Here is a 13,885-nt window from a genome sequence, read left to right on the forward strand (position 1 = left end):
GAACCAAACCCTGGTGAGAATGGGTGTCTTGAGGAAATTGGTGTTTTTTATATTTAAATAAACGCTGTAAATATACTGGAAATGGGATGAATGATCCTACCTGAAAGGTTAACCTGAAATGTTGTTCTATCTATTTTTGAACAATTCTTAATTTTTATTTCAGGTTGTCAGCATTTCCGATTTTTCTTTTTATCCGTACTTGTCCCTCCTTATGCCCTGTTGAACGAACAGAAACTCTGTACAGTTAAAATAACAAGTATAACGTGACTGGTCCTGAACCATTGAACAAGTTCCTAAACTCCGTGGAGATATGGTTTTAATATAAAAACAATCAAAAAAACATATGCCACATATCAGCGGTACTTACAGTCAGACGTCAGCCATCCAATTTTACTTCGAAGCAGAAGTTTCTCCGCAGCAGCTAAAAGCTGGTTTTTAAAAAATCATCCACAAGTTTCTAAAGTGCTGTTACTTGTTCCAGTTTCTGTTCCTCAATGAAACGCTGTGGAGGATGAAACAGAGGGAATAAAAACCCCTGGAACTTCTCAAAATGGCACAGAACAACAGCCCCATACTCCAGCGTGCAGCTGAACTACACTGAAGGTCATTCCTCTGCTGCAGGCTAAAGCGACTGATGCAGCATACACATTACATTTCCTTCCCAACATCTGCAGTCAGACGTGTTTCCAACTAAATGTCTGTAGAGAATATATATATATATATAAATATTTAATGGCAGGCGTATTTATCTCCCTGAAGGCAGAATTGAAAATATTTAACAAACTCAAATCTGTTCGCTCTTCCTGCTCACTCCGGTTGGGAATGTTTTCAGTGACTTTAACATGTAGCATAAATATATATACACGTTTTGTGTTGAATCAAAAAGATCTTACTGTTATAGTTCAGATTCGCTCTTCATGTTGACCGTCTCGCAACTTTTCCGAGAGACACTGTCCACTTCGCAGAGTGGCTGGCAGTCCACGGGCTACAATGAATTGCATCAAGAGGGAAAGATACAGGAAAAAGCTTAGCAAAAAAATAAATAAAAGCTTTTGCTGACAGAGTTTGCTTCAATCAGAAACCTGAGACTATCTGCTGGTTAAAAAAAAAAGAGACACAAACACAGAGCTGGATTGTGGGAAGCTTACAACGAAGGAAATGAGTAAGCTCCAAGAAAAAATCAAGTAATGTTAACTCTCCAGAGACTCCAGACCACGCAGAGCAATGAAAACTGTATGTAACAGCCTGGCCTGGAGCCAGCTCAATTCTTCTGTAGTAGGATGAGCATCAGAACAAAGCCTATCCTAAGGCTGGCTGATATCTTCACTGAAGCAGACAGGAACACTAATGAGCTATTGAATATTCGAAGTGTATTTCATAAGCGCCCACTCCAAACCACCAGTTAAAATCTGACCCCAAATAAAACCAATGTTCTTTAAAATAATTCACAAAAGCCTTAATTAATGGAATAATTTACTTCCCTCGGTCTTGTATTCCTCCTACAACAACAACAACTTGCATTTATATAGCGCCTTTAACATAGTAAAATGTCCCAAGGTGCTTCACAGGAGCGATTTTCAAACAAAATTTGACACCGAGCCACATAAGGAGATATTAGGACAGGTGAGGTTACAGAGGTAGGTTTTAAGGAGCGTCTTAAAGGAAGGTAGAGAGGTGGAGAGGTTTAGGGAGGGAATTCCTGAGTTTAAGGCCTAGGTAGCTGAAGGCAAGGCCATCAATGGTGGAGCGATTAAATTCGGGGATGCACAAAAGGCAATCCACAGATATTTTAAAACTCAAGATTGGTGCCACTAATTCACTACTCCCTGATTTACCTTAATTCCCTCCACCTTTTTTTAAACTTTGGTGGTGTTCTGCACTATGGTCTGCCCTTCAACTAGGCTTCTATATATATATTAAAAAATCACATGGAAACTCTATCACAAACCAACTGCTCAAAGGGCACAGGAATAAAGTAAAACCAAAGATACAAAAGGAGACAAGAATCATTGCTGTAGACCTGTGTATGCTGTGTATAATCATAGAATCATACAGCACAGAAGGAGGCCATTCGGCCCATCATGCTTTTGCCAGCTCTCTGAAAGAGCTATCAATTAGTCCTGCTCTTTCCCCATAGCTTTGCAATTTTTTCCTTCTTAAGCATATGTCCAATTCCCTTTTGAAAGTTACTATTGAATCTGCTTCCACTATCCTTTCAAGCAATGCATTCCAGATCATCGCTGAGTACATAAGAACATAAGAAATAGGAGTAGGCCATACAGCCCCTCGAGCCTGCTCCGCCGTTCAATAAGATCATGGCTGATCTTTGACCTCAACTCCACTTTCCCGCCCGATCCCCATATCCCTTAATTCCCTCAGAGTCCAAAAATCTATCGATCTCAGTCTTGAATATATTCAACGACTGAGCATCCACAGCTCTGTGGGGTAGAGAGCTCCAAATATTCATGACCCTTTGAGTGAAGAAATTCCTCCTCATCTTGGTCCTCAATGTCCGACCCCTTATCCTGAGACTATGCCCCCTAGTTCTAGACTCTCCAGCCAGAGGAAACATTCTCTCAGCATTTACCCTGTTTAAGCCCTCTTAGAATCTTATATGTTTCAATGAGATCATAGAATCATAGAAAGGTTACAGCACAGAAGGAGGCCATTTGGCCCATCGAGTCTGAGTCGGCTCTATGCAAGAGCAATCCAGTCTCCCCCCACCAGAGAAAATAGTTTCTCTCCCTCTATCCTATCAAATCCTTTAATCATCTTAAACACCTCAATTGGATCACGCTTTAATCTTCTATACTCAAGGGAATACAAGCCTAGTCTATGCAACCTGTCTTTGTAATTTAACCCTTTTAGCTCCGGTTTCATTGTGGTGAATCTGCACTGCACCCCCTCCAAGGCCAATATATCCTTCCTGAGGTGCGCTGCATCACTGCACTGTTTGAACAGTGCAGTGACGTACAATGAGGTTGGAGGGTTAGGGGGGTTGTTAGGGTTGGGGAAGTGTTAGGGTTAGGAGAGGGTTAGGGTTATGGGGTGTTAGGATTAGGCGAGTGTTAGGTTTGGTTTGGTGGGCAGAGGGGGGAATGTTAGGTCAGGGGAACGTTAGTGTTAGGAGAATGTTAGGGCTAGGGGAATGTTAGGGTTAGGGGAGTGTTACGGTTAAGGGCGTGTTAGAATTAGGGGTATGTTAGGGTTAGGGGAGGGTTAGGGTTATGGGGGTGTTAGGATTAGGCGAGTGTTAGGTTTGGTTTGGTGGGCAGTGTCAGGGCTGGGGGGAGTGTCAGGGCTGGGGGGAGTGTCAGGGCTGGGGGGAGTGTCAGGGCTGGGGGGAGTGTCAGGGCTGGGGGGAGTGTCAGGGCTGGGGGGAGTGTCAGGGCTGGGGGGAGTGTCAGGGCTGGGGGGAGTGTCAGGGCTGGGGGGAGTGTCAGGGCTGGGGAATGTTAGGGTTACGGGAGGGTTAGGTTTAGGGGAATGTTTGGGATAGGGTTAGGGGGTGTTAGAGTTAGATCATCTCTCATTCTTCTAATCTCCAGAGAATATAGGCCCATTCTACTCAATCTTTCCCCATAGGACAACCCTCTTATCCCAGGAATTAATCTAGTGAACCTTTGTTGCACCGCCTCCAAGGCAAGTATATCCTTCCTTAGGTAGGGAGACCAAAACTGTACACAGTGCTCCAGGTGTGGTCTCACCAAAGCTCTGCACAATTGCAGCAAGACCTTCCTTACTGTTGTATTCCAACCCTCTTGCAATAAAGGCCAACATACTTTTTGCCTTCCTGTTTGCTTGCTGTACCGGCATGTTAACTTTCTGTGTTTCGTGAACAAGGACACCCAAATCCCTCTGAACACCAACATTTAATAGTTTCTCACCATTTATAAAATATTCTCCTCATCTCCCCTCTATCTTTTTTTGCCACTTATCTTAATCTTAATTGAGCTAAAATAAAATGAATATATACATAACTCTAGAGAAAGAGAGATGAAGCTTCGTTGGAAAAAGTACCCTATTACAGTCACTCTCGGCCTTTAACTTTCAACAGACATCAAATAAGTAAAATCACTCAGTTTAACAAACTCTTTATCCCGCTGAATAAACCATTACGATCCGTTTCTCTGCTGCCATATGAAATTATTACTAACTGGACTGCAATGGTTCAAGGAGAAGGCCCACCACCACCTTCTCAGAATAACTAGGGATGGGCAATAAATGTGACTTTGCCAGAAACACCCACATCCTGAGAATAAATATATTTTAAAAATCTTTCTGTCCTTATAAAGCTCACTGGATATCGAGCTGGTGACCATCTAATGGTTAAATGCAGCAAACTTTAAGGATCTTAACCTCTCTTTTACAGATTATGTACAATTAATAAATTTGTTTTTTTATGAACCATTTATTTTTTTCAAGCTCTAATCGCATTATTAAATAATCTTCACAGATAGAGAAAAATAATGAATGGTAATTACACTTAGCACAAATGTAATCATCTATGAGGTTCTCTGTAGATCATTTTTTGATATTAATTTAGTTAATTTTTTATCAGTCATAAAGTTACCTAATTCCATGCTCCTGGTCTGACTCTGTGGACAGCTCCTCTCCCTTCACTCTGCAACCCTGAACCAACATCTCTGCTCCTGATCTGCAGCCAGTCTCCCCACTCACTCCCAGCCCTGGCCCCAGCACCCCACTTCCTGCCAGACCAGACCTGGGCTCCCTCCCAGCCCCAACTTGAGGTTCCAGCTGCAGTGTGTCAACCCAATCACAGTGCACGGCCTGAAGCAGCCCTCAGCTGCCACCTGAGAGATACATGGGGCGGGATTTCTTCATTTCCAAGCTGGTGGTTTTACTTCAACAACAGGACAGGCAGTCAGTGACCGACTGAAGTGAAAGAACAGGTATTGCAGGGAAATGGCAAAATGTCACACTGATGCACCAGGATTGCGCTTCTAAAGTTGTGACTGAGGCACATTGCTGGACAATGTTGAGAGAATTTTTCTCTGCATCCAACTTGTGCTATGCCTGTATCACTCTCCCAGTGTTTTATCAGTAAAAAACTTCATAGTCACATAAGGACCATTGAAAGGATGACTCATGAATTTTTTTTCCATGTTTTCTTCTAAACCCATCAGTCATGAAGACTTCATTCTAATCCGAGCTGAACAGCTATGCTTTGCCTGAATACTGTTTCCTGTTAAATTTCTTTGGCTCTTTTCATAGATGTGGCTGCCAGCTCTAGATTATAATTTAAAAATAATCTTGTACATTTTCTGGAAATAAGATCCAATTGCCTCAATAACAGCAGTTAAAAGTATCTGATCCTGGACTGTTACCAAAAACTTCAGGCTGAATTTCTGGAAAAAAAAACATTGAATAATAAAATATTTCATGAATTTTGTTTTCTGTGGCCTAGTCATTTCCTGCCAGTTCCACATGATCCACCAATGTGCTGCTTTCAGCTGTTTCCTATGGAAAAGGTTGGTAAATCATCTCAGCTTTTTTGCCTCTAGTTTTCTCTCCATCTCTCCTGAAGGTATCTACTCACGCTGAGCTTTGGTTCCACGTGCACCTGTTGCTCCTTAATAACTCACTAAAGTGGCAACTCGTGATGTGTTAGACTGGACAGCAAGTGGCTGCAGACTATTTTACCAAGGTCGGGGGGGGCATCATAACTGGCCCAAAATTGTCCTCACCCAGATGCAGATTTTTGAGCAAGAATGACCTGTTGGTGATCAGAAATGTTTTTCTTCCCCCCTTCCCCTATAACCTGATAGCACTAACACCAATCATAATGCTCTCATCACTATTCAGCTCAAGTCAGTTAGCTTTGCATTGACCAGGAATTAAACTTGGGACCTTTCTGATCTGTATGGCTCAGTATTCTACCAAGTGGTGGATCAGGAGAGCCTGGATACGTTTCTGCAGACTATAGAATCAGCCTCCAGTTTGGAAACCTGAGAGGTGCAAACATGGTGATGTTATGGAAACTGCAGAAAAACTGATAAACGTTAGGAAGAAGCTGCCGAACGATATGTACCTGATTCATAAGCAGGAAAGGCTACCACTCAATTAATGTGCAGCTCGTCTCCGATCACAGAAACAGAATAATGTAAGTTTATGCAAGGTTCCCAGGCAGTTGTCACAACGTGATTATCTTGCAATACTCAACTACCCCCACCCACCCCCAAGTATTCAACCCTTCCAGGGATGTAACAGAATGGCTGTTGGGGGAGAAGGCAGAGACTTTTTTGCCCACTGTTTACTCTGTCCACTCGCCTCATGTGGCTGAGAGGCAGGGGTGGAGCAGCACAGTGCAGATTCCGCATTTGATTTCTTCTCCCTGTTGTGGGAGACAATTGGTCTCCGCTAATGCCGGCAGGGTTAGGAACTTTCCGCATACCCTTCTGAATTTTACTTACAGCGTGAACAAATGTTGAAATCTGCAAATTAACTTCCGAATATAAATTATGATTTCCTGGTGTTTTAAGACGGTATACTGCTGTATTAGATATAAAGTGGCTTGGACAATTAAAAAAAACCTAACCATATCCACCACCCACACAGTTGTATTTACTGCGATCTGTAGTCATGAGAACCCTGTCTAATTTTTCCACTTACAAGCCTGAGGACATTGAGGCCAATTGTAGCTCAGCACAGACCGGGAGTCAAACATGGGACTTTTCTGGTTTATGTGGCCTAGTGCCACACCAAGCAATACATTCACTTTATATTTATGCACATATCACCTTAAATAGTACAAAAATTATATAAGCTTATGAAAATCATAGCCTGGGTAATGAGAATCCTGCAGTTGTGTGTTTGATATAAAGCAGCTGGCATAAGCTACTGCGCTGGCAGGAGTGAGCAAGAATCTCATCCAGTTCAGCAACAATAAATAGCCCACTGCGGTCATGCTGTTTTTTAATAAAACAAAATAATCAAAATTGTGTTGTTTGCATGTACAGACATCATAAAACAATATTTGGGATTAAGCAAGTCAAAACATCCTTTCCAAGTCAACAACTTACATTGATATCAAAAGCAAAATACCGCGGATGCTGGAAATCTTAAATAAAAACAGAAAATGCTGCTAAAGTTCAGCAAGTGAGGCAGCATCTGTGGAGAAAGAAACAGAGTTAATGTTTCAGGTCGAAGACCCATCGTCCGAACTGCAGTTCTGCTGAAAGGTCTTTGACCTGAAACGTTGACTCTGTTTCTTCACAGATGCTGCCTTACTTGCTGAGCTTTTCCAGCATTTTCTGTTTTTACTTGCATTGATATAGTGCCTTCATTATGAAAAAAACATCCCAAGGCACTTGGCAGAGGCGTAATCTGAAATAAATGGATACAGAGCCAAAGGAGACGTTGGCGGGGTGGCCAACACCTTAATCAAAGAGGTGGGAATTAAGGAGAGTCTTAAAGGAGGAGGAACTAGAGAACTCGAGGGATTTAGGCAGGGAATTCCAGAACATGGGGCCGAGGCAGCTCAAAACACAGAAGCTGGTTGTGGGGGGTAGGGGGGGGGGGGTGCTTGCACAAAAGGCCAGTGTTTGGAGGGGGGGGGGTTTACGGGCTGGAGGAGGTTGCAGAGATAGGGAGACCATGAGTTAATCTAAACACAGTGATGAAAATTTTAAACCATCCCCAGGCAAGGAAGTCTGGGGCTGGTTTGGCTTGATGGGCAAAGGGAAAGGAGGGAAGCAGCAAAGGCAGCGGAATGGTTGGTCTCGATGTTAGTGACAAAAAAGTCCATGAGCTCCTCGCAGTTGTTGTTGCAAATGAGGGGGCAGGAGGGAGGGGTTTAAGGAGATGGTTGGTGGTGGAGAAAAGAAGCCGAGGGTTAGCTTTACTCTTCAGTGTGATTTCGGAGTAGCAGGCAGTTTTGGCAGAGGAGAGAGCGGCCTGATAGCTCTTTGTATGGTCCAACCTACATTACAACACTGACCACACTTCAAAGGAACTTAATTGGTAGTATAGTGCTTTGGAACGTTGTGAAAAGCGCTATATAAATGCAAGTTCTCTCTTTTCAACAAGATCTGGTGAAGGACGGCTAAACTAGTTTTACACCTTAAATTTGAGGGAGCGAAGATGGGGGCTATACCGGGGGACCGACCAGGTTGTGAGAGTAAAGGTTTTGCTGGGGAGAAGAGCATCAAAGGTGGAGATAAAGGAGTGGTTCAGAAGATCGACAACTGTAGACATATCGTGGTAAAGGGAAGGCCAAAGATATCAGTTGGGAGATTGAAAGTACAGTCATAAGTGATCTGAGGGAATTGCTTTCGAGGGGAGGACGCAGAAGGAAGTAGGGTTGGAAGAGGGTAGGGGGATGTGTGTGATGAGGGATAGAAGAAGGTGGTTGGAGATGGCCTTCTCTATGATGGGAGTCGAGGCCATGGGAGATGGCATGGTCGATGGGGTGGCTATGAATATGGGTAGGAGAGTTTACATTGAGGGAGAGGTTAATGGAGGGCATGTGGGCAGTAAAATCAGAGGATACAGGCCAAGGGGAGTGAGATGGAGATTGAAATCACTGAGGATGAGAAGTCGCTTAATGCAGAGACTGAGAGAGGAAAGGAAGGGGATATTTTGGTGAGAAACTCGGGATGTGGGTTGGGAAGGGCAGTAGACAACGAAGATTTTAGAGGAGAGGCGAGAGGGACGGAACAATGTGAGGTGCTCAAAGGAGGAGAAGGTACGAGAGGAGTAGGGGGAAGAAAACAAGGTGTGATTTGGTGATAAGGACCACACTGCCACTATGATAGTTTGGGTGGGGCAGGTGGTGTAATGTATTGTCATGCAGGGAGGCTTTGGTAAGGAGTCAGGTGTTACCAGCCGTGAGCCAAGCCATGGCAAGATCATTGCTTGCAAGTGAATGGACGCTCTGAAGAGAGGCAGTGATTTTTGATCCGCTGGCAGAGTCCAAGTGGTGGGTGGGGTGAGTGGGATGGGAAGGATGTTGGTGAGGTTAGCTCCCAGCGGGTGCGCTGGGCGGGAAGGTTAGTGAGAGAGGATTGGCAGTTGACTGTTGCTGTTCATAAGGAGGCAGTGACTGGCATCTCAATGAGCCCTTCGGAGAATGTCAAGAGAAGCACAGAGGGTTGCCGTAGGCTTATTCAAAGGGGTTTCAAACTCGGGGCAGCGACAGGAGATTAGGAGAGTAGTAATGGGCTGGGGGTAGGGATTGGGGAGGCAAAGTTCCTGAGGGAAAAGTGAAAGGTGGCAAGACTGAGTGACATAAGGGGAGGAAACAGGAGAGAAAGGGCCCGAGAGGGGCCAAATTTTTAAAAAGGGAGAAAAGGGTTAAAAGCAGAAACCAAAATGCATACACAAATGGACACAGAGAGATGCAAAGTTATATAGCCATGGCAACGATTCAAATAGACATGACCTGGTCTTAAACAGAGATGAGGGAGGAGACAATATGAAGGAATCCAAAGTTAAAATGTGAGGTCCTGGGAAGGGACAAAGTTGACTTGTAGACAGGGTAGAGTCAACGTTGAGGGTTGTGTCGAGGTAGTGGATCCATGGCTGTTCAAGGGGAAGAGTATCTGTTGCTGGAGGTAGTTCAGTGGAGAACAGATTGCCAAGGAGAAGTGGAGTCAACCACGAGTCAGCAGAGGTTGATGCAAGGGTCCAACAGAGGTGCATAGTGGCCTCAGATGTTAGTAATGCACAACAGTAGACCCGATGTACCAACAGAGGAGTGAGGAACCATGCGAATGAAACCTGAGGACTCAAGTCCAGGGAAACCAGGAAGGGTGAAAGGTAAATTCCTGGGATCAGTGCAGATAAGAGATCTGGTCCAAGGAACAGCTGTAGGAAGATGAGAAGCACACAAGATCGGGAGCAGCAGGAGAAGCTTGAGGAGTCAGTCCGACACAGTCCAGGCTGGCGTAGGATTTCTGAATGATGTATGGAGTCAGAGGCCACAGGAAACATGCGGAGAGCAGCAAAGCAGAGACTGTTCAGCAGCAAGGGAGCAGAATCCAGGGCAGGATGGGAACCAGCAGGAATGAATCACAGCTAGAATGAAAATTCCCAGAAGAGCAGAAAACACAGCCCGCTGAAGCAGGCCAGGTACTGGAATAAAAGCAGCCCAGCAGAGAATACGGTCCCAGTTGAAAATGGCGGCGAAGGTGAGGTTACAGTAAAGCCCAGAGAAATGGACTTCGGTCTAGGAGAAAGTGGATTTCTGTCCTAGACGCAGAGTAAAGCTGAGAAGCTGGCAGTGCACTGAAGTACAGTCCTAAAGCTCAGCAGGTAATAGCAATAGATTGGGGATGGGCACTGTAGGCTGGATCATGTTTCCTTGAACTTGGGAGATTGAGTGGCAGAGCGGAGACACGGCAGCAGAGGCATACAGCATAGTCCAGCAGAGCAGCGTAGTCCTGATGGCAGAGGAGTACAGGAAATCAAATATGATTGTAGGGTCATTGTTATTGAAACTATTCCCCAATAATTAAAGTGTGTACAACAGTAAAGTGCAGGTACAGAAACATGTAAAGTCCACACACTTTAACAAACACTTAATATCAACTTTTGGTCCATTGGATCCTTTAGTCTAATTAATGGTTACCCCCAAAATATTGACCTGCCTTTCTCTTTCAGATGCTGACGCATATTTCCAGCATTTTCTGTTTTCAGCTGATATCCATCATTCAGTTTTTGTTTCCCTTTCCTTGTATCACATTTACCTGACTAAAACGGCATAGGGTGGTATTGTTTGTGCATGGTGACATCACAGTAGAAATTGAGCTCTTTTAAACTCTCATTCCCTAAATTGGCATTCACCATTGAAAGATTAAAAAGCACACTATGGCTTTGACATTCTTCTGCTCTAAATTATTACATCGAAGACAGATGGAAGTTAGAAACCCCTCAGATTGGATAAAATGAGCAAAATGCTGGTATTTTCTTCTATAATTCAACCCTTTGGCATTAATAAATTCCAACCAAATTAAGCAGCGATGTAGTATTGACTCTCCTCCAAATATTTTCTATCATCTGCTAAAAGTATTTACCTTGGAATTAAGCCTATTTTTAAAATTGCCATGAAAGTAATTAAAATGTAGGAGATATTATACTGAGAAATTGTAGCAATAGTTTAATGACATTGTGTTGGTTGTTATAACACAGCTTGAAACAGGCTTAGGAGGAAAATATGGGTCAGTCCCTGGAATTAAATTTCAATTCTCTGCAGTCAAACCAAGAACTCAGAATTGATTCAGTTTAAAGGAGCTAATTATTCTATGAATTACGCTAAAACTAAAAGAAGTTACTGCATTTACTTAATCCTCAAGAGCTATCAGAGAGCAGTAACTTGCTGACCATGTCTAGTTTCCTCTGACAGTTAAATTTGATCTTCATTTTTAAAACATGAAAGAATAGGTCTCAAAATGCTATCTTCTACACCATTTTAAAATAATTTCCCCCTTTCCCCTGTTTGTTGTTCTATACCACACGCCATGACTTATTTGGCAGCATGGAGAGGACCAGATGGTATGCTCCAGGTTACTGCCATTGGACATTACAAGAAGCTGCTGGGAGGTGGCATACAACAGCCCAAAGTGACCCTCACTCCCTATGGGGAAGCACCTGGCCTTCATTCTGTCAGCTCCAACCTGCACACCATGATGAAAAAAACTTAATAAATTAGCAGTCCATTTGCTACATTCCATCTCTATTAAGAACAGTTTACTAACTGCACGGAACCCAGTGCAGTCACTACAGAATCACTCCATGAAAGAGCTTGAGCTTTGGATCAGATTCTATCTGCACATTAAAATCATATTAAGCCCATCAGACAGAACCTTAAATATACCATACCTTAGCCTGGGGCGTGTAAAAACGCTTGGTTTCGGTATCCCAAGAATACATGCCTAGGAACCAGACGAATACTTAACCCTTTTGCCTTTCTCCTCATTAAGGAACCGTCTGGGGTTGACCACCCAGTTTTAGGTGTAGGAGTGATGCCCGCCTCGGCTTTTTTGTTACTCGTTCATGGAATGTGGGCGTCGCTGGCAAGGCCAACATTTATTGTCCATCCCTAATTGCCCTCGAGAATGTGGTGGTGAGCTGCCTTCTTGAACCGCTGCAGTCCGTGTGGTGAAGGTTCTCCCATAGTGCTGTTAAGTAGGGAGTTCCAGGATTTTGACCCAGCGACGATGAAGGAACGGCAATATATTTCCAAGTCGGGATGGTGTGTGACTTGGAGGGGAACGTGCAGGTGGTGTTGTTCCCATGTGCCTGCTGCCCTTGTCCTTCTAGGTGGTAGGGGTCGGAGGTTTGGGAGGTGCTGTCGAAGAAGCCTTGGCGAGTTGCTGCAGTGCATCCTGTAGTTTGTACACTCTGCAGCCATGGTGCGCTGGTGCTGAAGGGAGTGAATGTTTAGGGTGATGGATGGGGTGTCAATCAAGCGGGCTGCTTTGTCCTGGATGGTGTTGAGCTTCTTGAGTGTTATTGAAGCTGCACTCATCCAGGCAAGTGGAGAGTGTTCCATCACACTCCTGACTTGTGCCTTGTAGATGGTGGAAAGGCTTTGGGGAGTCAGGAGGTGAGTCACTTTTCGCAGAATACCCAGCCTCTGACCTGCTCTTGTAGCCACAATATTTATGTGGCTGGTCCAGTTGAGTTTCTGGTCAATGGTGACCCCCAGGATGTTGATGTTGGGGGTTTCGGCAATGGTATTGCCATTAAATGTCAAGGGGAGGTGGTTAGACTCTCTCTCGTTGGAGATGGTCATTGCTTGGCACTTGTCTGGCACGAATGTTACTTGCCACTTATCAGCCCAAGCCTGGATGTTGTCCAGGTCTTGCTGCACGCAAGCACGGACTGCTTCATTATCTGAGGGGTTGCAAATAGAACTGAACACTGTGCTAACATCCCCATTTTTGACCTTATGATGGAGGGAAGGTCATTGATGAAGCAGCTGAAGATGGTTGGGTCTAGGACATTGCCCTGAGGAACTTCTGCAGCAATGTCCTGGAGCTGAGATGATTGGCCTCCAACAACCATTACCATCTTCCTTTGTGCTAGGTATGACTCCAGCCACTGGAGAGTTTTCCCCAATTCCCATTGACTTCAATTTTACTAGGGCTCCTTGGTGCCACACTCAGTCAAATGCTGTCTTGATGTCAAAGGCAGTCACTCTCACCTCACCTCTGGAATTCAGCTCTTTTGTTCATGTTTGGACCAAGGCTGTAATGAGGTCTGGAGCCGAGTGGTCCTGGTGGAACCTAAACTGAGCATCAGTGAGCAGGTTATTGGTGAGTAAGTGCCGCTTGATAGTATTTGCTTGTTGAAGACCTTACACACTACAAGACTATTTATTGGTTACAAAATCACAATAAAGTTAAAGTTGGATAAATTAACAGCTTTGGATAGCCAGTTTATTGGATATATTATCGTCTAGATACTGGTGATTAGCACTGTTTCAGAGCTTCCATGGCCTCGTCCTCATGAACGTCATAGTTGAGTCAATCTCCTTCCTTCCTGGCATGCAGGTGTTAGCTTCCGGAGTGTCGAGTTCATGAGCCCCTTTTAGCAGTGGAGTTATCTGTTCCACGTGGATCTTCAGTCCCGGCTGAAACCACCTTACGCACAAGCGGCAATATCTGAGCTGGCTTCACTCTCACCTATCTCGATCTCAGACTACCCGCAATTAAACAACACTCTTTATTCTACCTGTAAATGGCCAGGATAGCAGTTTAATTTGACTTTGATAATTCACTATCCGTCCTGAATACGCTTGTATAAGTGCCCTTTTTAAAAAGGTAAAAGTTGCTTAAGGACTAGAAAACACAAGAGTCTCCTAACTACCAAAGAAAACTATATCTACAAAAGACTACCTCTAACAAAGACAAAGAACTTC

General features: G+C 44.1%; 1 protein-coding gene across 1 annotated transcript in view; it reads right to left on the reverse strand.

Moving 5' to 3' along the window:
- The window catches only part of LOC137324306 (stonin-1-like), a 97,464-nt gene extending 96,161 nt beyond the window's left edge, over window positions 1-1,303 (reverse strand). Inside the window, exons 1-3 of the mRNA XM_067988449.1 lie at window positions 894-1,303; window positions 368-502; window positions 101-216 (exon numbers count right to left, since the gene is read on the reverse strand). The gene's annotated coding sequence lies outside the window, so the exon portion shown is untranslated. The remainder of the gene's footprint in view (window positions 1-100; window positions 217-367; window positions 503-893) is intronic.
- Window positions 1,304-13,885: the final 12,582 nt, after the last annotated feature.

This window comes from Heptranchias perlo, chromosome 8 (genome assembly GCF_035084215.1).
Source record: "Heptranchias perlo isolate sHepPer1 chromosome 8, sHepPer1.hap1, whole genome shotgun sequence".
Classification (NCBI taxonomy): domain Eukaryota; kingdom Metazoa; phylum Chordata; class Chondrichthyes; order Hexanchiformes; family Hexanchidae; genus Heptranchias; species Heptranchias perlo.